We start from the raw sequence: 25,210 nt of genomic DNA on the forward strand, positions 1-25,210 counted from the left end.
CAAATAGTGGAGAAGGCTACTTAGGCACTGAGGTCTGATGTTCAAAGGCCATGAGCAGGATAGGAGATTTGGCCTTGGGCCTGTGGGGCAGTAGCCTACTGCAGGCTTGGAGTCGAGAAGAGGCTGTAACAGAGCAGCAGCCAAGCATGTGAGGCTTTTCAGGGCTGTCTAAGAAGATCAGGGTTTTAACTTGAGGGAACAGAGAGTCACAAAGGATTCTGCGGAGGGAATGGCATGCTCGAGGATGAAAGCTAAGAAGAGCAGTATGTGGATTTTCTTGGATTTCTTTGATGGGTGTGACAATTCTGGACATAAAGAGTTAGTTAAATAAAAAAAAGGGGAGGTGGCTTATTGCCTTGAAATGGGTGTCTCTGCTGACAAAAGGGGCAGCCCTGGCTGTGGGCTCAGCCAAAATAGATGAGGCCATCCTGAAAGTCACTTCCAAACACACAACTCAGTGCTGAAGGGTCAGAAAAACAATAGGAGTGATAATCAATAACTTACAGAAAATGATGGCACAAAAAAGAACTCTGAATTGGGATTTGGGAAAGCCATGTTTACACCCCAATTCTGCCCTAAACCAAAAGCTTTCTTTGCCTTACTCTCATTTTTAATAAAAGGGGGGATTGACTAAGAGAAAATTTCCAGGAAGATTAAAGGGCATGGGTGTTTTAAAATCTGTGCCAGGCTTACTTTGTTTTCGTCCTACTCTTTGGAAATCAAAAGTCATTTTCATTACTCTAGAAATGTAAAGATGAATTATATATAAGTTGTTTTGACCTTAAAATAAGACTGATAACTTAAGATATGAAGCTTTAGAAAAAAATGCAAACCTCTGGAGAAAATTTTCCTCTGAACTATCAGAAAAAATTCATTTAAAAAACTATTGAGGAAGAAGAAAAAAATCCATCATGTCTTTAATTAGATGATCATTAGTTATTTTTAAGCTCTAGGATCCAACTCTTTTCTATGGAGTAGCAGTATTTTGATCTTTTAAAAAGGTGTTTGCGGAGTTCCTGTTATGGTCCTGTGGGTTAAGAATCCAACTGCAGTGGCTCAGGTTGCTGCAGAGGTGCGGGTTCAGTGCCGGCCTGGCGCACTGGGTTAAAGGATTTGGCCTTGCCACAGCTGTGGCTCGGATTCAATTCCTGACCTGGGAACTTCCTATATGCTGTGGGTATAGCCATAAAAAATAAATAGAGGTATTCATGTACATTATATAATTTAATCTTTAACCATTATCCTTAGCAAGTTATTATTTTGAGGTTTGAATGGGAAGATTTACCACCTACACTATCCAAACAAAAATATCAATAATATCTTCCCAACCCGACATAAATTCTTCCACCAGTATCAATATGATGTCCAGTCTATCTTTCTATCCCCAGTACTCAGAGCCATGCCTGGCTCAGAGGTGATTCTCAGTACATATTGGGGAATAGATGCATGAATGAGGACTTGAAGAAGAACTGTGGGGCTGATCACTCACCCAGACCCTGGACACACTGTCCCGCTAAGCTGTCCCACCTCCACTCCCCTCTCTTTTCCCTTGGAGGAGTGCTTGGGCATCTTGTGGTTGTTGCAGATGTCCAGTGTCCAAGAATAGTGTCTGCTTCCAGAGGCATGGAATTTGTGTGCACCTGTGCTTAGCAGGTGACTTTGCTTTGGAACTTTCAGTGTTAACTGTGACCACAAGAGACACAGAGAACATGACCTGAGAAATTAGATGGTGTGGCACGTGGAGGTCTTACAGCAGCCTGGGCAGCAGGCAGAGCACAGCTGTCATCATCACCATATGTAGAGTCCTGCGTGAAATCAGACTACATACTTCTTTTTAGTAAGCTTGGATTGGGGGAGAAGAACATCAGAATTTGGGTTTTTAGTCAAGAAGCATCCTAGGAGTTCCTGTCGTGGCTCAGTGGTTAACGAATCCGACTAGGAACCATGAGGTTGCGGGTTTGATCCCTGGTCTTGCTCAGTGGGTTAAGGATCCGGCATTGCCATGAGCTGTGGGGTAGGTCGCAGACGCGGCTCAGATATGGCGTTGCTGTGGCTCTGGTGTAAGCCAACAGCTACAGCTCTGATTAGACCCCTGCTCTGGGAACCTCCATGTGCCGCGGGAACGGCCCTAGAAAAGACAAAAAAAAAAAAATGAAGCATTCTGTAAGGAGTTTCCTGGTGGCCTAGCAGTTGAGGACTCAGCATTGTCATTTTTGTGGCTTGGGTTTGAACCCTGGCCTGGATTGTTCACATGCTGCTGGCACAGCCAAAAAAGAAAAAAAAAAAAAGAAACATTCTATAACATCTTAGAAATATCTTTGTTTAAACAAATTATTGGCAAGAAAGGCTATTATCTGACATAGAATCTCAGTGTTGAATAGCGTTGCCCTGAAAACTGTCTTTCTGTTGTCTTCAAAAAACCAGTGCTGATCCTTGGTAGGTTTCCTTATCAATGACAGTTCACCCTGGTGCAGGTCTAGCCAGACTCCTGTGGAAGCCATTCTTCCTTCCCTTTCTTTTCATTCTGCCCTCTGGGGGGAGAAGAGACAGAGATGTAGGAGGACGAAATGGATTTGTTTGGGTGATGAATGTGAGAGAAAAATCAATCTCTCCTTCTCCTCATTTGAGAGTTGACTTTTTTCATCAGTAGTCCCGATTCCTGTTGTAAACACACAAATTATTTACAGCCTTTGTTCTCGACTTTGGCATGCAGGTGACAGAAGAGTCCAATAACAAATTCCAGAGAGGGAATTCATTTTTTAAAGAAGATTGCAAAAGTCTCGTTGGTTACTATTTGACCAATATAAATTAGAAAATTTAATCTTCCCATTTCATTCCTTCCATTATTCATATATATGCTCATGGAGGGGCCTTTAATTCCTTTATGTTTTAAGGAATTATCTGTTGAGTGCCTGCTGTATGTGAGACCCTGTGCTGGGTGTGATGTAGCATCTTGGTTACCGCATGGAAACAAGTAGCAATGGAAAGCAGGTGGTGGAGTGATAGAAAGATATTTTAACCCTGTAACACCCCCCAAATGTAAAATTAAAGTCATTGCAAATACTACAAAGGAGCAATACATGGCTCTATCAGTTTGCCATTTCTGATAGCAAATAAGAAAGGACATCTCAGCACCAATGAACGATCACCATTTCTTTGGTTCTATAGCCCAGCTGGGGTTGGCTGATCTAAGATGGGTTTGGGGGGGTGTGGCTCTGCTGACGACCTTTCATCCTCCTTTTGGATCCAGCAGGAAACCCAGGAGTGTCCCTTTCATGGCAAGGGCAGAGGCACAAGAAGAAGAACTGATTGTATAGATGCTTTTCAGAATTCCTCTGTGTTCTCTACTTTCATGCCATTGGCCAAAGAAAATCAATACCCAGCTCAACATCAGTGGATACTCTTCTCTTAGAAATGAGGAGGGGGTACTGCGGAACAGTACCCCCGCCCACTGCAGTGGTTCGTGGACAGTGCGTTGTGGATGATTCCAGTAGGAGCTAACTGAGTGAAGCAGAAAAGGAACAACTTGACTAAAAGCCCTGTGGTGAGAAGGAACAGGGTCGCTTTGAGACAGTGAAAGAAGGTCAGTGAGGTTAGAACTCAGAAAGTGAGCAGCGACCTGGGGCAAGCTGAGTCTAGAGAGATCAGAAGGGGGCAGAGGGCACCATGCCCTGCAGGCCATATTAAGAACTCTGAGCCTTTGTCCTAAATAGTCAATATTCAGTCTTGGAAAGGCATTCTGTTCAGCATGTTACTCTCTTTCCCACCTCTCTTTTCTTCCTCATGAATCTGGAACAAAAAGGACAGCATATAATTATTTCTATATGAAAATGTAAAAACTAAGTGATATGGATATGGTTTCAATACACTGGGCCCATATCCCCAGCTTCTGCTTCTGAGATTCAACAAACTGTGATCAAATTTGCAAATGCAGAACCAGGGATTATGGAGGCCAACTGTAATAGAGCCATGATGTGTAAGAGACCTGAGGCATTTGCAGATTTTGTATCTCGTGATGCAGTGGGGTGGGTAACTAGAACCAATTCCCCTTGGATACCAAGTGATGACTGTTGATGCTTTTCAAAAGTGACGACAAGCAGGAATTGCTTTAGTCTTTTGTTTCCATTATGAGTTGTTTGTTCTATTTTATATTTCTTTATAACACGTGATTTTATATATGTGATTATATATTTAACCAGAAAACTGATGTTATAAAATAGTTCCTTTAAAAATGGTCTTCAGGAGTTCCCTTCGTGGCTCAGTGGTTAATGAATCCGACTAGGAACCATGAGGTTGCGGGTTCTATCCCTGGCCTTGCTCAGTGGGTTAAGGATCCGGCGTTGCCGTGAGCTGTGGTGTAGGTTGCAGACGCGGCTCGGATCCCACGTTGCTGTAGCTGTGGTGTAGGCCAGCGGCTACAGCTCTGATTAGACCCCTAGCCTGGGAACCTCCATATGCTGCGGGAGCACCCAAGAAATGGCAAAAAGACAAAAAAAAAAAAAGTCTCCATTTGTATCTGAAATTGCTTCATACATTATGTATATGTTTTTTTCTGTGTATTTGTATCTCTCTCTCTCTTTTTTTGGCTGCACCTGTGGCATGTGGAAGTTCTCAGGCCAGGGATCAAACCCAAACCACAGCAGTGACAACACTAGATCCTTAACCCACTCAGCCACTGGGGAACTCCAGCATTGTACGTGATATTAATGTGAGATATTTGTACATTTTTCTCAAAAGTAAAGTCTTTAACCTGAGAGTATACCTAGTAAATATGGATAGTCTTCCTTTGAGTATCCATGTTTCAATTATCCATATTTGCCAAGTAGACTGAAATCAAAGGCCTGGATTAAGCCTTCTCTTGCCTCATCTTCTCCTGCTGGAATATTCTAATATCCATTCATATATATGAATGCATTTTTTTCTTTTTTGGCCACCCCACAGCATATGGAGTTCCTGGGCCAGGGATCAGATCTGAGCCACAGTTGTGACCTGTGCTGTGGCAGTGCCAGATCCCTAACCCACTATGCCGGGCCAGTGATCAAAGCTGCATCCTGGTGCCGCAGAGATGCCATATAGATCCCTTTGTACCACAGTGGGAACTCCCACTCACGTATTTTTAAAACGTCTTGGCAAAGAGTATTTTCATGATGCAAAATGCATCTTGTGTCATCATGTATTTTACGATCCAATCTAGCATAATTTTAAAGTGAAAATAAGAATAATGTATAAACCAAGACTGTCCTGGGGAAACCGGACATCAGCTCACCCTACTAAGTGCATCCAGATGGGATTAAGCCTATTAGGACAAAACAAGGTTCTTCCCCACATAGTTAGGAAGATGACAACCAATGCAGGATCCTGTGCGTGAATCTCAAGAATTATAAAAGCTGACAAAAGAGTAGATGCTGATGACAGGAAAAATAAAGCAGGGTTCTGTGGAGAATTGTATATATCGCAAAAGGAGGGGGGGTGGCATGTGCAGAAGGGTACAGGCTCTGGTGGCAGCTAGACTTGTCTGTACGGCTCAGCATGCCCCCGTGGACATGCTGTCTTACATCTGGTGCCTCAGTTTCCTCTACAGCAACTCTGAGAATCTGGTGAAATAATACTGAACACATAGTAACCACTCAAGTAAGGTTATTCCCTGTAGTAAACTGAAAAGGATGTATAATGGATTATGGAACCTACGTCCAGTTCCTCATTGCTAAGAAACTGGATAACCCTGAAGTAAAGTGACCAGGAGTCAGGAGTCTCCCAAATGGCCCCCTGAGCCATCTGTTGGGGGGGCATCTTCTTCTTGCTTCAGAGCACTGAATTCATTCTAGAAAGTGCCTGCCCTTTGTATTGCAGATGTTGCATGTAGACACTGATCACTGAATCTTAATAAATTGCCATCATCTGACTTTTCTTCCTGTTTACACAATGTGTGGCTGACTCTCACCCCACCTGCGGTTGGACACAGCTGGATGGACACAGCTGCTTCCTCTGTGGAGATCAGAATTTGACACACAAGGTGGAAGTGCAGAGACGTTTCCAAACCTCTTTGGAGGAAAAAGACGTTAAGCCTAGAGCCGTAGCTGAAAGTGAGTCTCCTTGCAGAGCTCCATGACACCTCCTGATAGCACATTAAAGTTGCACTAGTGACAGCAGTTCAGAGATAGTGCTGTTTGATCATTTCCTGCTTCTATCTTTAAAGCTAGATTATACCAACACCTACTATTATTATCTAGTCAGTCTCAAGGTGCTAGCAGATACCCAGGTGCCTACCAGGACGTCATCCTGATTTCTGTTGCTCTCATTCTCTCTCTCTCTCTCTCTCTTTCTTTTTTTTCCCCTTTTGTCCATAGGCCAGGGATTGAACCCACGTCACAGCAGTGACCGAAGCTACTGCAGTGACCATGTCAGATCCTTAACCTGCTGTACCACAGGGGAATTCCATGTTGCTCTCTTTTTATAGCAATATTCCAAATGCATGCAAGAGAACACTTTCACCATGTATCCACCTTCAAGGTCAGATGGGACTGGGAAATGGCTCTACACCGTAGCTCCTTATTCATAATGAATTGGCATATTAAAGACTGATAGGTCCCACCAAAAAGAACTCAGTTTAAATTTGACTCAGCATGGCATAGCCAAACTTCTTTGACCATGGCACCCTTTGGTCATTAGCGAGTATTAACAACCGTGGCACTTGTAGTGAAAAACCCATGAAAAATGCTGCTCCGTAGGATATTGTTGTATTCCTGTTCACTTCAGATACTCTTCTAAAAATATTTGCTTTTGAAGGCACCATGCAGAGGTGAATCTGCTTTATTCCTCTTGGAAGGCGTATGAGATCAGTAAATTAGCTCCAAAGTGGTTTACATGATTACATGATAAATCTGAAGCATATGCAAATTACCCTGGAGTTTTTCTAGCACATGACCTATTGTAAAAGAAATCAAGCTATGGGTGAGCAATTAAGTTGTTTAATAGAATTTGAAAGCAGAATGGATAGCACAAAGCTACCAGCTAGTGTTCGATTTATCAATTTTGCCCTGTTTCTATGCAACTGATAAGCGTGGAGTAAATCTGGGCTTAAAAATACGTCAACCCTCTGACCATTATGCAGATTTATAATTTAGGAGATTGGAATTGTGAGGGGTCTAGGTGAGCCAGCAGGTGGAGTTAGGATGAATTTTGGTCAAATCCTACACTGCATATTCAGAAACTTAAACTCTATGAATTCTTTTAGGTGTAATTAAGTTCTAAGGGACTGATTCAAATTCCTAGCCTTAGAGTCATAAATCTAAATCAAAATTTGTTCATTCACAATTTGGGCTATTGCTTTTAAAGATGAGAAGCATTTTTTCTATTATTAAGGTAAAATTTATAGAGAGTGAAATACGGAGGCCTTCAGTGTACTACTTGAGTTATTTTTTGCATGGTTTTATTTATTTTTCATGTTTTTCTCTTTATTAAAAAAGTTTTATTGCAGTATATTTAATTATAAGATTGCGATAATTTCTGCTGTATGACAAAGCGATTTAGTTATACGTATGCACACATATCCCTTTTCTTTCAGAGTCTTTTCCCACGCAGATTAGCACAGAATATATTCATGCTCAAGCTCGTATTCAGGCTTCCTCTCCTTTTCCTCCACCTCTTCTTTCCTGCCCCTTCTTCTATCCTGCCTGCCCCATTTAGCCCTTTTCCAACTCTGTCACCAAGAAACACCTCAAAATAATTTAATATCTAAGGGGGGAAGAGTAAGGAGAAGCTTGCATTCTTATGAAATTTTTTACCTCAACTGTTATAGAACCCAAGAAAATACATCTCGCCTGCCTTGTTAATGACCCGAGCGCTCAAATCTTCCATATGCTATAGGCACCTGTCTCTTAGTTGGAGCAGGAGAAATGTTAAACCTGCCTTCTTCTGGCATTGCATTTTTCTAGATTCCAGAGTGATAGACAGCAGCCTCATGGCACCAGTACTTCATATTGTTGCAATTTATGATTTAAGAAATGCCCACTTTCATCAGCATTACACTTAGGAATCATTTCACAGGATGATTTTTAGTTAGTTTCTTAGTTGCTAATTTTATTAAACTGACATCAAGCTCTCAAGATGTATCCTGTTTAGAGTTTGGAGACCCTTATGCCGTGGTTATATTAATATTCTCTTTTATTAGTTAGAACTTTCTAGCCAATAATCAACCCTGAATCAGGCACCTTAGTTTCGTTCATGTCATCTGATGTCTTTTTCGAATAACTCAAAAATTTTTTAAAATAATGGTTTATTAGGAGAGTCACTGGGCCTTAGTGAATCTGGTGGCTTCTTGTTGAAAATCTAATGTCTGCTAATTTATTTATTTATTTTTTTTGGGAAAATCCAAGACTGATACTACCTTTACTAAAAGAACAGGTACCCTATTTCAACAATTAGCACCACAGACTTAAATCCAATAATTAAGGTCACAGAATTTGAATAGAATTAGTAACTAATTGAATTGGAATTTGTGTGTGAAACAAGCAGAATTTTAAAACACTTGCGAATTTTAGGCATTGATGTGTTAATTAATATGAATTCTTTGTTAAGTAGATTCTGAAGTCCTGCCATTGATGTAATTATGTTAATGGATTAATTAATATGAATTCTTTGTTAAGTGAAGTAGATTCGAAAGTCCTGCCATTAATGTAATTATGTTAATTCTAGAAGTGAAATCACTTTATGTTCTAATTTTGTTTGATTTAACAAAATATGGACTGAGGATTTTTCCTGGTAGAATTTAAGGAGCACATGGTTAACAAATGATCTTGTCCCTGTGTTATTGATACTTGGCCCAAGGATAAAAAAAAGAACAGCTGTTTGCACAGGAAATTTCTGAAATTAGACACAGGATTTGGACAATAGCTAGCTTGCATTTGTTTATAATGTTACAGCTGTGTACTGGAAGAAGACAATCCCGTGGTGGAAAGTTGGTTAAGGATTTTCCTTTAGAAGTGTAGTAATGACATTTGTTAACATGAGAGGAAAGTTCCCCTATCCTTTCAAAAAGATACTTGCTGGAATCGTGAGATGGAAAAGGGCTTTCCTTTCTTTCTTTTTTTTTTCTTTTTTTTTTTTTACAGAATGAAATACATACATTTACACACAATTACATTCACACAGATTACTATAACATGGATCTTAAGAAACAGATTATGTGACTCCCACTAGAGAAGTGGAATGGAAAATATGCTGAGACAAATAGGAAATTTATTCTATGCTTTATCCCAATTTTATGGCTTTCATCTTTACTACTTAGTTTTATCTATTACATTTCAATTTTTCTTTAAAAATTAGCATTATATTAAATTGTTATATTATGCAACTAAAATTTATAAAGAAGAAAGCCTTATATACCATTAAATATTTTATATAGCATAGTAAAAAGAATAACTTAACTGGTAAGCATAACAAAAATAATACACCCTCTGAAAATAAGTAAAATATAAAATGCATAAGTTGGTTAAAAAACAGTATAACTATATAAATATGTCCTCACAATTTGTTCCATCTCATTGATTCTTCAATAAAGGCATTACACCATTCTAGGTGATGTGATAAACAAGACATTATAGACTTTACATTGTACCATGGAGAGAAATGGTTATTAATAATACAGTAGTAGAACTGTATTATTTAATTGTACAGTTGCATTCTTTAATTATAATTATCATAAATTCTTTGATGGAGAGGAAATCAGACTCAGATCTAAGAAGACTTCAGCATTCCAAGAATGATGTCAAATGACCCCCTTCATGGTGGATTATGCACTTATTTACTATGAGATATATTTCTTCTCCAGAGATTCCTTGTTTGTGTATCAATTGTAGATTTTTGGTTTGCAGTTATTCCGAAGTTTTGATGTAAGAGTCTATATGTATATGAGATTGTTTTAAGTTGTTGTTCTCTTAATTGCAAGTTCATCTCTGGTGTCCTGCATTTGTACCCACCTCTTCTCATGATTTCTGATTTTGATGGTATAACTGTGCATGGATGATTTCGTATCTTTACTGTATATATACCTTTACTGGTGAGTCTTGTCATTTGTGGAATTTTTGTTTCCTGTTGCTGATCTTTTCTTTTCTGCCTAGAGAAGTTCCTTTAGTATTTGTGGTAGGGCTGGTTTAGTGTTGCTGAATTCTCTCAGCTTTTGCTTATCTGAGAAGGTTTTTATTTCTCCTTCAAATCTGAATGAGAGCCTTGCTGGGTAGAGTATTCTTGGTTGGAGGTTTTTTCCTTTCATCACGTTAAGTATATCATGCCACTCCCTTCTGGCCTGCAGAGTTTCTGCTGAAAAATCTGCTGATAACCTTATTGGGGTTCCCTTGTATGTTACTTGTTTCTTTTCCCTAGCTGCTTTCAAGATTTTCTCTTTGTCTTTAATTTTGGTCAGTTTGATTAATATGTGTCTCAGTGTATTCCTCCTTGGGTTTATTTTATGGTACTCGTTGTGCCTCCTGGATTCGAGTGAGTGGTTCCTTTCCCATGTTAGGGAAATTTTCGGCTATTATCTCTTGGAATATTTTTTCCGTCCCCTTCTCTCTCTCTTCTCCTTCTGGCACCCCTATAATACGGATTTTGGTGCGTTTAACATTGTCCCAGAGTCCCCTGAGACTCTCTTCATTTTTTTTCAATCCTTTTTCTCTTTTCTGTTCTGCATCCATAATTTCCACTAATCTGACCTCCACCTTGCTTATTCATTCTTCTGCCTCCTGTATTCTGCTGTGAGGTGCCTCTAGTGAGTTTTTTATTTCAGTGATTTTATTTTACATCTCTTCTTGTTTAAGTTTTATATCTTGTATCTCTTTGCTCAGTGTTTCCTGTAAGTTATCCATCTTTGCCTCCAGTTTATTTCCAGTGTCTTGCATCATCTTCAGCATCTACAGTCTACATTCTTTTTCCTGGATGCTGAGAATCTCCTCATCACTTCGCTGATTTTCTGGGGTTTTTCCTTTCTCCCTCATCTGAGTTATAGTTCTCTGTCTTTTCATTTTTATAGGTTTTTGGTGTGGTGACCTTTTTATAGATAATAGAGCTGTAGCCTCTCTTACTTCTGGTGTCTGCCCCCCTTGTGGCTGAAGTCGGTATGGGAGGCTTGTTGTAGGCTTCCTGATGGGAGGGGCTGATGCCTGCCCCCTGGTAGGTGGAGCCGATTCTAATCCCTCTGGTGGGTGGGGCTTAGTCTCTGGATGGGATTAGAGGCAGCTGTGTGCCTGAGGGGTTTTAAGGCACCTGTTTACTGAGGGGCGGGGCTGTGATCCCACCTGGATTGTTGTTAGCCCTGGGGCTTCTCAGTGCTGACTGCTGGGTGGGGCCAGATTGTCCCAAAATGGCCACCTCCAGAGAAAGGCATGCTGCTGAATATTCGCGAGAGCTTCACTTTCAATGTCCTTCCCTCACAACAAGCCACATTCACCCCTGTTTTCCCAGGATGTCCTCCAAGAAACTGCAGTCAGGTTTGACCTAGGTTCCTGTGGAAACCTCACTCTGCCCTGGGACCCAGTGCACGTGAAAGTCTGTGTGTGCCTTTTAAGAATGGGGTCTCCATTTCCCCCAGTCCCGTGGAGCTCCTGCACACAAGCCCCACTGGCCTTCAATGCCAGATGCTCCAGGGGCTCTTTCTCCCAGTGCTAGATCCCCACACATGGGAGTTTGATGTGGGGCTCAGAACTCTCACTCCTGTAGGTGAGTCTCTGTGAGCCAGTTAGTTTTCAGTCTGTGGAGCTTCCCACCCAGGAGGTATGGGATTGTTTATATCATGAAATCACCCCTCCTACCTGTGGATGTGGCCTCCTCTTTTTCTTCTGGAGTATGGTATGGGTTTCCCGTCCATTTGGGTGGGGATTGCTCAGTCTTTAGTTGTGAATTTTGTTGTTTTTAGGAGAGAAGTTGAGCTCCAGTCCTTCTATTCCGCCATCTTAATCCCGTCTCTTAATTACAGTTCTTTATCGAAAGGCTTGTATCAAGGGCTTTTCTTTCTTAAAGACACCTTCCTTTCCTTCTAGAACATTTAAAAGACATAAACATCTCCATTCTAAATGAAAAGACACACACACAAATAATGTACCTGAATCCAAAGACCATTTTTAGCACTCTTGAAAGGCAGTTTACTTGAGTATCGTTTTTCAAAACACACAAGTGGATTATAGTTGGGACTGCTCTGACCACTGACCCAGGCAAACCAGTACTTCCCTCTGGGAACCTAAGCTCTCATGCTGCACTGAGTGCTCATCTAAAATGAGGAGATGTTTGAATTTCCCTTCCTGATCCCAGGGATGAAGATGATTGGAGAAGTCAGCTTAGGATAGGTGGCCTGATTTTGCTGTTTTTATGATTTGTATTGATTGTTGCAGTTAAGCCCAGTTGATCTGTTGAGTCTATCAAAAATGCTTAATTATTCTGTCAAAAGGTTTAATTAGGTACACAGATGCCATTAACCTCTTCTGAATTGCAATGTTGGGGTGGGCAGGATCACCTAATAATAATTCCTTAAATGTATGTAGTACTTATAAAGTCTATGTGTTTTCACCCTTTCCTCTTTTTTTAAAATTAATTAATTTTTGTTTGCTCTTATTGTTATTTCTCCAATTTTTTTTTCTCCTCTACAGCATGGTGACCCAGTTACACATACATGTATATATTCTTTTTTCTCCCATTATCATGCTCCATCATAAGTGACTAGACATAGTTCTCAGTGCTACATGGCAGGATCTCATCACTAATCCATTCCAAAGGCAATAGTCTGCATCTATTAACCCCAAGCTCCCAATTCCTCCCACTCCATCCCGCTCCCCCTTGGCAACCACAAGTCTCTTCTCCAAGTCCATGATTTTCTTTTCTGCGGAAAGGTTCCTTTGTGCCATATATTAGATTCCAGATACAAGTGATATCATATGGTATTCGTCTTTCTCTTTCTGACTTACTTCACTCATGAGTCTCTAGTTCCATCCATGTTGCCACCCTTTCCTCTGTAGTCCTTTCCAATAGATCAGCGTGACCAGTATTGGGCACCAGTAGGAGGGTAATAATCAATCCTTGGCATGACATTCTAGGTCTGTAACCAAGGCCTCTCTGCCAATCTAGGTAACCTCATCTCCTGCTCATTGTAAACACTGGTCCTCTGGTACTGCTGAATTGTATGTGCTTTCTTCAATGGGCCATATTCTCTGTGACTTTCCTTCTATGCATTTCTGACGGTAAGAATGGTGTTAGAAATGCCTGAGAGGGTGCAGAGAAAAGGGACCCCTCCTACACTGTTGGTGGGAATGTAAATTGGTACAACCACTATGGAAAACAGTATGGAGATTCCTTAGAAAACTAAATATAGAACTCCTGTATGATCCAGCCATCCCACTCCTGTGCATATATACAGACAAAACTATAATTCAAAAAGATACATTCACCGCTGTATTCATAGTGGCATTATTCAGAATAGCTGAGACATGGAAACAACCTAAATGCCCATCAACAGATAAATGGATAAAGAAGACATGGTTCAGAAGTTCTCGTCGTGGCTCAGCAGTGAACAAACCTGACTAGCATCCGTGAGGATACAGGTTTGATCCCTGACCTCACTCTGGGTTAAGGATCTGGCATTGCTGTGAACTGTGGTGTAGGTCGCAGACGTGGCTTGGTGTGGGTTGGCAGCTACAGCTCCGATTCAGCGCCTAGCCTGGGAACTTCCATATACTGCAGGCACAGCCCTAGAAAGACAAAAAGACAAAAAAAAAAAAAAAAAGGAAGACATGGTACATATACACAATGGAATACTACTCAGCCATAAAAAGAATGAATAATGTCATATACAGCAACATGGATGCAACTAGAGTCTCTCATACTAGGTCAAGTAAGAAAGAGAAAGATACTACACGATATCACTTATATGTGGAATCTAAAACGTGGCAGAAATGAACCTATCTACAAAACAGAAACAAATCACAGTCATTCTCTTGGGATAGAACATGATGACGGATGATATGAGAAAAAGAATACACACACACACACACACACACACACGACTGGGTCACTTGCTGGATAGCAGAAATTGGTACAACATTGTCAATCAACTATAAGAATTTTTTTTTTAAATGAAAGAATGGTATTGGTCTGGCTTACTGTAATATCCCAGGTCTTGCAAAAATCCCAATTCCATCCCAATTCCAGTCCAAGTATTGAATGTTTATTTAGAATACCCTTCCCCTCCTGGTCGGTCCTTCGTCTCTCAGCCTAGATATCAGCCCCCGAAAGACATCTTTCTGGACTCTCCCTCATGTGTCATTGGACACCTTACTCTAGGCATACATCTGGCATAGGACTCAGGACACCGAGATGTCACTACCGATTGCTTTTGCCCTGGGCTGGGACCTTGAAGACAATGACTGTCTCTCATTCACATTTGTCTCTCCAGTCCCTACAGAGCACCTGTCAGGTAGACGGCTCCAGGATATAGCCTTCTGCATTCAGGTCGTGAAAGCACAAGAGGTCCCAACAAGTCTTCTCCAGTTTGTACCCTCTGCCAGTGAAATCACTGAAAATTCGGTCTCCTGGGTTTCCCAGTCTTTTCAGGGGCCCCCAGAATCAGTCACGGATGCCACTGGGTGAATAGTCCTATTGGCCACCTCACCTCTATTTAATGTCCCTTGTCCCCCCTCTGCCCAGACACGCCCCATGGCCAAGGGCTTTGTCATGTGCAGCTCTGGCCCTGGCTGTGCTCCCACACCCATTTTCACAATATCACTGGTGTTGATTATGTTTTAACCAAGCTTTCCACCAGGTTTTACTGCACAGACGTGGGAGGGTTAGAAACCCTTTCCTCACATCTCATTAATGGAGCTGCCACCAAGGTACAGCTCATTAGTTTGACTTGCTCTCAGCTTATTTTTTCAGCTTATGGTCAAACCTATTTTCTCCAGGAACCCGGAGTATCTCCCCTTGTGCTGGACGTCATGCATGGCTTCTTTAAAATCCACATGCCTGCTCACTTTCGGGTTCCCTGAACCTAAGGAGGGCAACTGCCTTTGGCTCCCCCAGAGCAAATTTTTTTTCCATAAGAGTTTGATGCCTGAGAAGTTAAGTGGTAACCCCTGTGTTCTTCATACTTAAGAATCTTAGCCCCATGGTCACTCCATCAGTGAATTCAGTCACTGCCTTTCCCATGAGACTCATCCGTTCTCATGGAAATGGAGACCCTGTCAACTTTTTGGCAGCTTGGCACAAACCTGCCTGTACAGGCCTGATTTCACAGCACACAGGGGCCTTGAGTAAAACAGGACAGAGATTTATATCCATGAGTACTCAGCTTGTTAGGATCTTAATTATGGCATTGATAAAATTTAGAAAATCACTCGGAGGGTCTGGGGCAGGCGCTATCACTTATAGTTTCTTCCCCAGAAGTAATTAATTACATAGCTACTCAAGTGGGTGATTGTCAGTTTTCTATACACATGCATGATAACATGTGTGACAAAGCTTTGAAATGAAGTTTTGTGTTCACCTAGTGTGCTGCAGGATAAAAGATGAATTAAGCCACTTATACCTGTCTTCACTTATGGCTTTCATCTTCTCAGTCTTTTCATCTCATTCTTATCTCTTCCTTCCACCCTGTACATTTTGAATGTAAAATTATGTGTTTCCGAAGGGATTCCAACGTGACTGTGTGACTCGGTGATGGTAGAAAAGCAAATGTCCGTATATTTTCTAATGCAGGACATGATCAAAAGCATGCAAATGAAAGGCACAAAGTTAAGGGCTAGTCCTTCGGTGCAGATGAGCTCCCACACGTAGCTCTGTGTGTGAAGGTTAAATATTGCTGTTCCCACCTTACCGGAAAATACCTTAGGCATCCCCACGTAGCAGAGAACAGGACAGCAGAGTGCTGAAAGAAGGCTCCAGGTCAGCCCCAGCCCGGGCCAGCCTACCTGCTTCTCATTTCCATTTTGCAATGGAACAAACTTTCTTGAACCTGCCCTTCACCAGTTGCAAGCCTTGCTTCCTGCACTACGAGGCCTGATCAGCCATGTGGGGTCAATGATCAGAGTGTCGTTTATTCTATACACTTACTAATAGTTTAGGCATAATTTGGAGAGGTGAGCAGAATCAGCAGCCAGATATAATGTGTAGGGCATTGGGTCATGAAATCTAGAAACCCAAATGTTCTTACATTTCCAGCCAGAATTACTGAGCACTCTTTCCCTGACAGATTGGGGTTAAAAAACACAGACTCTAGTGTGTGGTTTTTCTGAGAAAAGACACTGGTTGTTTGAAAAGATGTTAGAAGCCCTTCAGCCACTTCTGATCACTAAGCATGCTGTTCTCATAATGTAGGAATTGTGGCGAAGTTTCCAGAGTGTATTAAATATCCAATTATTGTGGTTGCAGTAGAGGTATTTTATAAAGTGGAATTTTTCATTTCTGATATTCTCATCTTGCGGGGGAAGAAGGGCTGCTGTTTACATTTTATGTCCAAAGTACAATTTATTGGCCCCCCCCTTTTTTTCTGTTACATTCTGTTCATTTTACACACATCTACTCTTTAGTCAGCTTGTTTCACAAAGGTAAGAAGGATAGGACATTCCATCTCATTTGACAGATGAGTCCATTTAAGCTCAGATATAGTGTGTGAGGATTAAAATAGATCTTTGATAGAAAATCTCCCTGGTAGCTTAACAATACCCATCACTGGTAAGGTTGTGAGGCAACAGGAACCACCATTCATTGTTGGTGGGGATGCAAATCATACAACCACTTTGAAAGACAGCTTGGCAATTTATTACAAAGCTAAACATGGTCTTAACATATGACCCAGCAATCACATTCCTAGGTCTTTATTCAACCAATTTGAAAACTTATGTTCAGGTGAAAATATGCATGCAAATATTCATATCAGCTGTTTTCATAATTTCCAAATTTTGGAGGCAACAAAAAAGTCTTTCAATAAGTGAATGGGTAAGTACATTGTGGTACATCTATACAACATGATAAAAAGTGTAAGCCATCAAGCTACGTGTGAAACTTAAATGCACATTGCTAAGGGAAAGAAGTCCATCTGAAAAGGCTACATACTCTGTGATTCCAAATATATGACGTTCTAGAAAAGACAAAACTAAAGACCGTTTAAAGGTCCATGATTGCCGGGGGATTTGTAAGGGAAGAAGGGAGAGTGAAGTAGAGAATGTTTTTAGGATGTTGAAATTACCCTGCATGATACTGTAGTGATGGATATATAACATAATACATTTGTCAAAACTCACAGACTTTCACCATAAAAGAGTGAATTAATGAATGCATGAAAAAAAATCACCCAGGAAGTCTGGAATCCCAGGATGGAATACAAAAAGTGTCAAAATAATGTATTCGTCTTGTCAATGTTGAGACAATTTTACTAAAGGAGGTGAGGGAAAAAGGTTCTGACCTAAGTAATTTTGAAAAAGAGTGGAGCCTATTAGATAAAAGGCAAAACAAAACAAAGCACCTCAGAACAAACCCTCTACATAAGCACTGTGTTCTAGTTGATATAGTTGTTTCCCACAGTTATGGTTTAACCACTGTGATAAACTAGGCATGTGTATTTGAATGAACAGTTAAGAAAAGTTATGACAGATGGTGGGAGCCACTTTTCTCACTTTCGGAGTGGAATGTTACAGATATGAGAGGGGAAATGCCTGGAATGACCCACGTGGTAATGGATTAGAGTTGGAGGCATTAATGTGAAACCATGTTTAGCCTTATATTAGATACAGATTTCTATATATAGAAATAGTTACAGATATGTGTATACACATATGCATGCACACACACAAGTTAGTTCACACAGAGGCTGGATGCAATGACACCCCAAGAGCAATGAGCACACCACACCTCACTGGTTGGTTTTTACTCCCATTCTCCAGTAAAAGGAACCAAGTTTCCTTGGAGAAATGACTGATTCTAGGGCCCGGGCAAGAGGTGTATAAGATGAGATTGAAGCATCTCTCAGTGTCAGAAAAAAATTTCAAAAAAGCAACAATGGTGGGATATGTCAAAGGGACTGAAGAGTCAGCTGAAAGAGATCCCACAGGCCAAAACTGGAATAATTTAAATAGCAAAATAAATGAAATGGCATTGGCTAAAACCCCAACGTATAAAAATATCCATAGGAGTTCCTGCTGTGGTGCAGCATAGATGAATCCAACTAGTATCCATGAGCATGTGGGTTCAATTCCTGGCCTTGCTCAGTGGGTCGGGGATCCGGTGTTGCCATGAGCTGTGGTGTAGGCCACAGACGCAGCTTGGATCCCACGTTGCTGTGCCTGTGGCGTAGCCTGCAGCTGTAGCTCCAGTTTGACCGCAAGCCTAGGAACTTCCATATGCAGTGGGTATGGCCCAAAAAACCAAAAAAAAAAAAAAAAAAAAATCCATGAATCCATATTGATATGAATAAATTATTGAATAAATGAGTAATTGAGAAAGAAGATAAATTTTCCCATGCAGAACAGTTCCGATAATTTGCATAGGTACTCTGCCCCCAAGGATTGTAGCCTCTCCTCCTTAAGTGGGGACTACACGTGGTGACGTCCTTCCAGAGGATGTTGTGTGGAAAGGAGAATCAAAGACCAGCTTCACAGTTGAGGGGCTTGACAAGCACTAATTTGGTTTGGTGCTTGAGGTCCGCATTAGCTGGGATAAGTCATATTGATGGTATGTACCCCTGCTAAGATATGCCGTGAATGGCTCATGCATCTGACCATTACTCCTGAGAGCTGTCATGACCATCAAAAACGAGGAAAGTCTGACCAACTGTCACAGCCAAGAGGAGCCTTAGGAGACCTGAAAACAAAGTATAACGTGGCATCCTAGATGGGATCGTGGGACAGAAAAAGGAAATTACATAAATTACTAAAGAAATTTGAAAAACACACAGACTTCAGTTAATAACATCAATATTCATTAATTAATTGTGGCAAGTGTACCTTACTAACAAAAGGCACTTTTAAGGGAAGTTGGGTGTAGGGTCTGTAAGCATTCCCTGTACTATCTTAATAATTTTTATGTAAATATGAATCTGCTCTAAAATTAAAATTAGCTTATTTATGGCCGAGAGATATATGAAAAGATGAACTGCATCATTAATCATCAGGGAAATGCCAATCAAAATCACAGCAAGATATCACCCTGCACCTGTTAGAATGGCTGTTGTCATAAAGACAAGAGATAACAAGTGTTGATGAGGATGTGGAGAAAAGGGGGACCCTTGTGCACTGTCGGTGGGAATGTAAATTGGTGCAGCCATTATGGAAAATGGTAGGGAGCTTGCTCAAAAAATTAAAAATAGAACGACCGTATGATCTAGCAATTCCACTTCTGGGTATTTATCCAAAGAAAAGAAAAATACCAACTTGAAAAGGTAACAGCACCCCCATGTTTATTGTAACATCATTTACAGCAGCCCATAGATATGCAGACATTGTGTCCATCAATGAATGAATGGATGAAGAAGATATGGGGGTGTGTCTGTGTGTATATATATGTAATTCATATATATGATATTCATCCTCTCATCAAAATTAGAGTATTGTATTCTGATTAGCAGAGCTGTGATGAATCTCTGCTTTCCCGCATTCTGTAACTTGAAGAGTTAAAAAACAGAAAAAAAAAAAAAACAGTGGCTTAGATTGGTCTAAAAATTATTAATTTTTAGTAATTAATTAATTTCTAAACTTTTCTAATTAAGAGCAGCACTGTGCATTCCTGCACACATGTATGCTGTATGATTAATACTCACCTCGGCGCTACTTTCAGGCCAAAATAGTGACAGTTATCATAGCAAACAACGTGTCACACTTCCTGTCCTCCCTGTGGCTCGCCCTTGGGCGTGCTGCTTCGCAAAACTGGAGTCCCAATCAGGGCATTTGTGCTAAGTTTAAGTGAGTTTGGGAGAATACTACTTAACCCCAGAAGTTCACTAGTAAATAACTTTTAGGCAAAATCGTGAGGACTGATCCATTCGTGAATGTGAATTCAGTTTAGCTCAGCAGAGACATGGGAAAGGATGCATCTGATTCGCACCCCATGACTCCAGTGGTGAGAATCAAGGCACAGGTGAACTGTGTACTTTTTATTTACTCTAAGTAAATAATAATAATCTTCTTTGCTCCAGAAAACCAAGCTTCATTCGGTCAAAATACATAATAAGATCTGGGGCGTGAGGATATCCAGCAGGGCATTTGCAGTTGTTCTGGTTTGAGGAAGCATAATTCCTTTTTTTTTCGTAAGTCAACACCATAATCCGTTATAGTCAGAACATGATAAGGAAATAGAAGTTCTCTTCTATCATCCACAGGACTCATTTATTGTCCTTTTGTCCTGAGAGCTCTCTCACAGGGGAGATCAACTGTCTGCCTGCTCCAGTCTCTGTCTTTGGCAATCGTTACCATTATCTTAGAGGTGTTCAGATCATCTCAGCTAACTGGCCAGGGCTTTATGGATGAGGGAATTGCCCTAGATTTCCTCCTGTGGGCCGAGGTGGTCTGTGCAATTGCTAATGTATCCTGTGTATCTGAGTCCACGCCTCAGGCAAAGCAGAAGGAAGGGTCAGTATGGAAATGAAGGCGATGTCTCCTGACTTTCCAAGGAAGATGCTTGAGGCATATGAGATTGATTCGGCTGATTGAGTCTGAGACCCCAGGGTGCAGATTTGAGGTCAATATTATAGTTGGCCTTATCCTGGAATATTATTGGTAGTACCTTATTTAATCCCATATAAAGCAAATTGAACATTCTTGTCCTCGCCTTTGTAAATCAGGTTAATCCGAGTCAGTGATAACGTGAGGTAATCATGGGAAATTTCTTCAAACACCCAGAGGATGTAAAGATGAAAGCAGAATATTGTTGGGTGCCACGGTGTAGGTGTCTCATGTTTTCTACGTGTTCTGAGAGCAGAGGAATTGGGTGCCTGTGTTCTGGACTATCTTTTCATGGGTGTTTGTAGAGTGAACAGCTTTGAGGAAGATGGAGATAGTAAATCCTAGCAACAAGGACGAGCTACCTTAAAAGGATATAAAAGGTTCAGGATTCCTAAGCTCCTGATGTTTCTCCTGTATCATGACTGCTTCTGTGGCTGTGGTCTGGTCCCTCCGAGAAGAGGGGGTCGGGGGTCAATGTCACAGTGATGTCCCTGGCTACTGCATAGCCATGGGCAGTAAATGGTCCTTTACTTCTGAGACAGGAGTCTCCTCTCTTCTTCCAGCATCCATCAGACTGCGGCAGGCTAAGAGCAAACCTCTGACCCTCTGCAGTTCTTTTCAGTGCTCTCGGGAGTAACCTGGAGGGGAGAGAGGGAAGCCAAAGGGGAGGTAGTGATGCTGAGCAGTGGCTACCAACAGAGTCTATGCTACTCTGCATCTAACGGGGAACCTGGAGCTTGAATTAAGCCCGGTGTCCCACTAGAGATGACAGTGGGTCTTTTGCACCACCCCTCTGCCAAGACAGTCGTTGGCTCTGGGCCACCCAGGGGTGATAGTGGGTGATGGGAATCCCATCCAGACACTGCCCAGCAAGGCAGCTCTGAACAGCCAAGGGCATCCTCCAAAACCAGCTAAAGTCTGGATTGGCAGCAGCATCCACTACAGCCTGTGGGGTTCCTGGGGCAAATGATGTCTCAAATTTCTGCGATTACTTTTAAAAAGATGCATGAAATGCTGTCAGTGCTTTTTGAAAAACTAGGGGGAAGAGAAGAATAGCTCAAAGCACATGACCACATATGGTTTTGATTTTCCAAAAGAAGAAAGTAGATGATTTTACTCTTACGAGCAATCTTGAGGAAAATTGTAAAATTAATGTCTCAGAAAGAATGGTCTGTGAGGCAATGTTCAGAAGAGGAAATGGTGATTACCAAGCCAGAATGTGTTAATTTAAAAAGTCATATGAAATTATCTACATTTTCTTTTTCTGAAAGGATTGCTAGACCAGCACAACAGGAAGTGATAGATATTATGATTCTGGAATTCAACAAGCCATTTGACATACTATCCAGTGGACATACTGGGGAAATGGGGGCTTAGGTAAGTTGACAACTGAATGTATTCAAAACTGATTTATTTGCATTCTCTTGTGGCCTAGCAGGTAAGGAGCTGGCATTGTCACTGCTGTGCCATGGGTTTGATCCCTGGCCCAGGAACTTTAGCATGACATGAGCATGGCCAAAAAAACCCCTTGATTTATCTAGAGTTGCTAAATGTAGTAACTGATGTCCCTAGCCTCATCTGGCTCAGCGCTTTAAGCAAAGCAACACTGATAAAATTGGTGGTGACATGGAGCTGTGAGAGGTAAAATATGTTTTGAATGACAGAATATAGTCCAAAAGGATTCTTTAGGCCACACTTTATATTTAAGGTGGATTCATGTAAGGTTAAGAACTTGAATCCAAATGTAAAATTGATGAGACCAGGCTCAACAGTAGAATGTGTGAAAAGGGTTTAAAAACCTTTTAGATCAAAGTTGAGTGAAAGTTCAAAATGAGGCAGTAGTGCAGTGGAACTTCCAATAAGTCTATTTGGCTTTTATCATGAGTGTACTGTATATCAGGAGTTCTCTTGTGGCACAGCACGGTAAGGATCTGGCATTGTCACTGCAGCAGCTGGGTCACTGCTGTGGTGCAGGTTCCATCCCTGGCCCAGGAATTTCCACTTGCTCTGGGGACAGCCAAAAAAAAAAAAGGTATTGCATATCAAAGAGAGAATGGCATTGATCACATGGACTATCAAGTTTATCTCATTCCCCCGTAGTTTGACAACACCCACTGAAATATGGTACCTCCTCAGAAATTTTAGAAACAAGAGTCTTCGCAAAGCAATGGAAAAGTCCAAAGGCAGCAGAAATTCCAAAGGGAAGGAATGTAACTTGGCTGTTTCCTCGATGAGTGATGATGGTTTGAGTATCTGGAATGCCATCATCAAAGACCAGTTGTTGATAAGCTAGGGTAAGATCAAATTTTACAAAGCCCTCCTTGCTCCCCTGCCCCTGTGCATCCACAGAAAGTTGCTGACCTGCCTGCAAGCGGTGGGAAGGGTAGGAGCTGTGTGAGCACTTCATGGACAGTGCACTTGAACTCTGGAAGCCTTCTTTTTCCATCAGGCACTATTGGCGCACAAGCAAAAGACTCCAGAACAGAATTATGTTCGCTCTTTTGCGAAATTTTCCTTTTTGGTGTTTTCCACCTCTCAGAGCAGTTTTTCTCAAAGCAAGATCCATAGACCATTTGTTCCTCAAGAACGTGAAGATATTGATCTGTGGTCAAATAAGTGAGCACACTTAGAATGTTTTATTTTAAAATTGAAGTTTCATTTGTTGTCAAGTAACACAAGAACAGAACTTTGAAAAATCAGATGATTCTACAGTGGTACCTTATCCTGTTCTTCCTCATACACAATTCTCTTTATACGAGGCCCAGTTTTTACTATTTTTCACATCTCTGTAAGCTTCTAGGAAATTCTTTTAGTTCCCTGAACTTGGAAACTTTGTGTTGTTGTACTGAAGTGTGTGTGTGTGTGTGTGTGTGTGTGTGCGCGCGCGCGTCTGCGTCCTCCCAATTCACATTCTGCCTTACAACTTCCATTATTTTGATGCCATCTCTTGTTTGCACTTTACTTCTTTCCTGTTACCTGATTTCCTTGTCCTTGGGACTTCCTTTTTAAAAAATCCCTCATGGTGGCTGACTCCTTTGCTGTAGCAAGCTCTGAAAAAACGGCCTTTGCTTTTCTTCTTTGGTTAGTCTTTGTTTATTTCCACACTTCTGACTTTTAAGAGGATTATGACAACTTGGTCAGGATGTCTAGGGCTATGGAATGTGGTACAGATGAGAAAGTCAGGGGAATATCCAAGTATTCTATTGCAGAAAGTCTCAAATATTTAAAGCTGATAATGCAGAAGTAACACTACAGCGGAAGAACTAGCACCACCTTTCCCAATGATTTGCTTTAGCATGAACAAGCCTGATTGAATCAGGTCAAGATAACAGGGCACTGTCCAGAAGAGACAAGGGTGTTAGATTTAAACTGGCAACACAGGAGTTCCCATGGTGGCACAGCGGAAATGAATCTGACTAGCAACCATGAGGTTGCGGGTTCGATCCCTGGCCTTGCTCAGTGGGTTAAGGATCTGGCGTTTCTGTGAGCTGTGGTGTAGGTTGCAGATGCCGCTTGCATCCTGCATTGCTGTGGCTGTGGCATGGGCTGGCAGCTGTAGCTCTGATTTGACCCCTAGCCTGGGAACCTCCATATGCCACAGGTGTGGCCCTAAAAAGCAAAATAAATAAATAAATAAATAAAATAAAGTGGCAGCACATGCATGTGTGAGAGACAGGCAACTGCAGCTGACTGTTTCCTTCAGGAAGGCAAAATTACAAAGAAATCTGTTGCCAGAGCAGAACAGCTGGAAGAGTTTTAAATTTCATTCTTGGGCCTGTAATATTAATTAAACAGGAAAGTGACCGGCTTCTCCATATATTTTATATTGAACTGCCCAAACAGGATTAAAGGACTGATGGTATAATAACAAAAAGTTGAGACAAATGAAAACCAGAGGATGTTTAAAATAATGATTATACAAGTCTAATAATCTGAATGTATTGCTTTCAGCAAGAGGCCTGTGATTAGCTGTTGCGTCGTAGGATGAGAGGTCAGAGTGGAACTAGAAATGTGAAAAGCTGATTGTTGTGCAGCACTTCAGGGAAGAAGAACGTGAGATTATTTTACTTTGGGTCAAAATAATTCCACTCACTCCCAGTTATTAAGCAGGATGAATTAATTATTGGAATCCATTTGTTCATTGCCAATTATAAAGGCCCCCTGGGTGCCAGCAACATGGTGGAAGCTGAAGTTGGAAATGGACATGAAAATAATACTTGCAGATACAACATGATATGTACAAGTGTCAATGTGACAATGCTTGTTAGCCCTCAGTATGTATTTGCTGAATGATTCAGTGGCTGCATAACAGAAAGTAAAGTCGTATCTCAAAATATGAGGGAAGACTTTCCAGCCTCACTGGGTCAAAGAGTCATGGTTAGTGAGTACCATTATCCTGCAGTTGTATTGCTGCCTTTCAATCAAAGCTGCCCCAACCCACCATTTTTTTTTGGAGGGGTGGCATATGCTGCTTTGATTTATGATCCCTACTTTGTAGTTGATATAAACCCTGATAGCCCATC

At 41.2% G+C, this 25,210-nt stretch overlaps 1 long non-coding RNA gene across 43 annotated transcripts in view; it reads left to right on the top strand.

Annotated features, from left to right (window-relative positions):
• LOC102158088 (NHL repeat-containing protein 3) overlaps positions 1-25,210 on the top strand; it is a 186,937-nt gene that overhangs the window by 68,446 nt on the left and 93,281 nt on the right. For 5 of the 43 annotated variants that reach the window (XR_014819259.1, XR_014819251.1, XR_002336529.2 and 2 more), the window contains one exon: positions 21,959-22,064. The exons of 37 other annotated variants lie outside the window; for them this stretch is intronic. This is a non-coding gene — a long non-coding RNA (NHL repeat-containing protein 3). Of the gene's footprint in view, positions 1-6,347; positions 7,480-21,958; positions 22,065-25,210 lie in introns of those variants that run through there. One more of the 43 variants, XR_014819266.1, reaches the window with a different exon arrangement.

Source organism: Sus scrofa, chromosome 11, assembly GCF_054392235.1.
Source record: "Sus scrofa isolate SSC_HxYL_T2T_F1_AM1 chromosome 11, Sscrofa_HxYL_maternal_Yorkshire_Landrace_v2.0, whole genome shotgun sequence".
In the NCBI taxonomy this organism is placed as follows: domain Eukaryota; kingdom Metazoa; phylum Chordata; class Mammalia; order Artiodactyla; family Suidae; genus Sus; species Sus scrofa.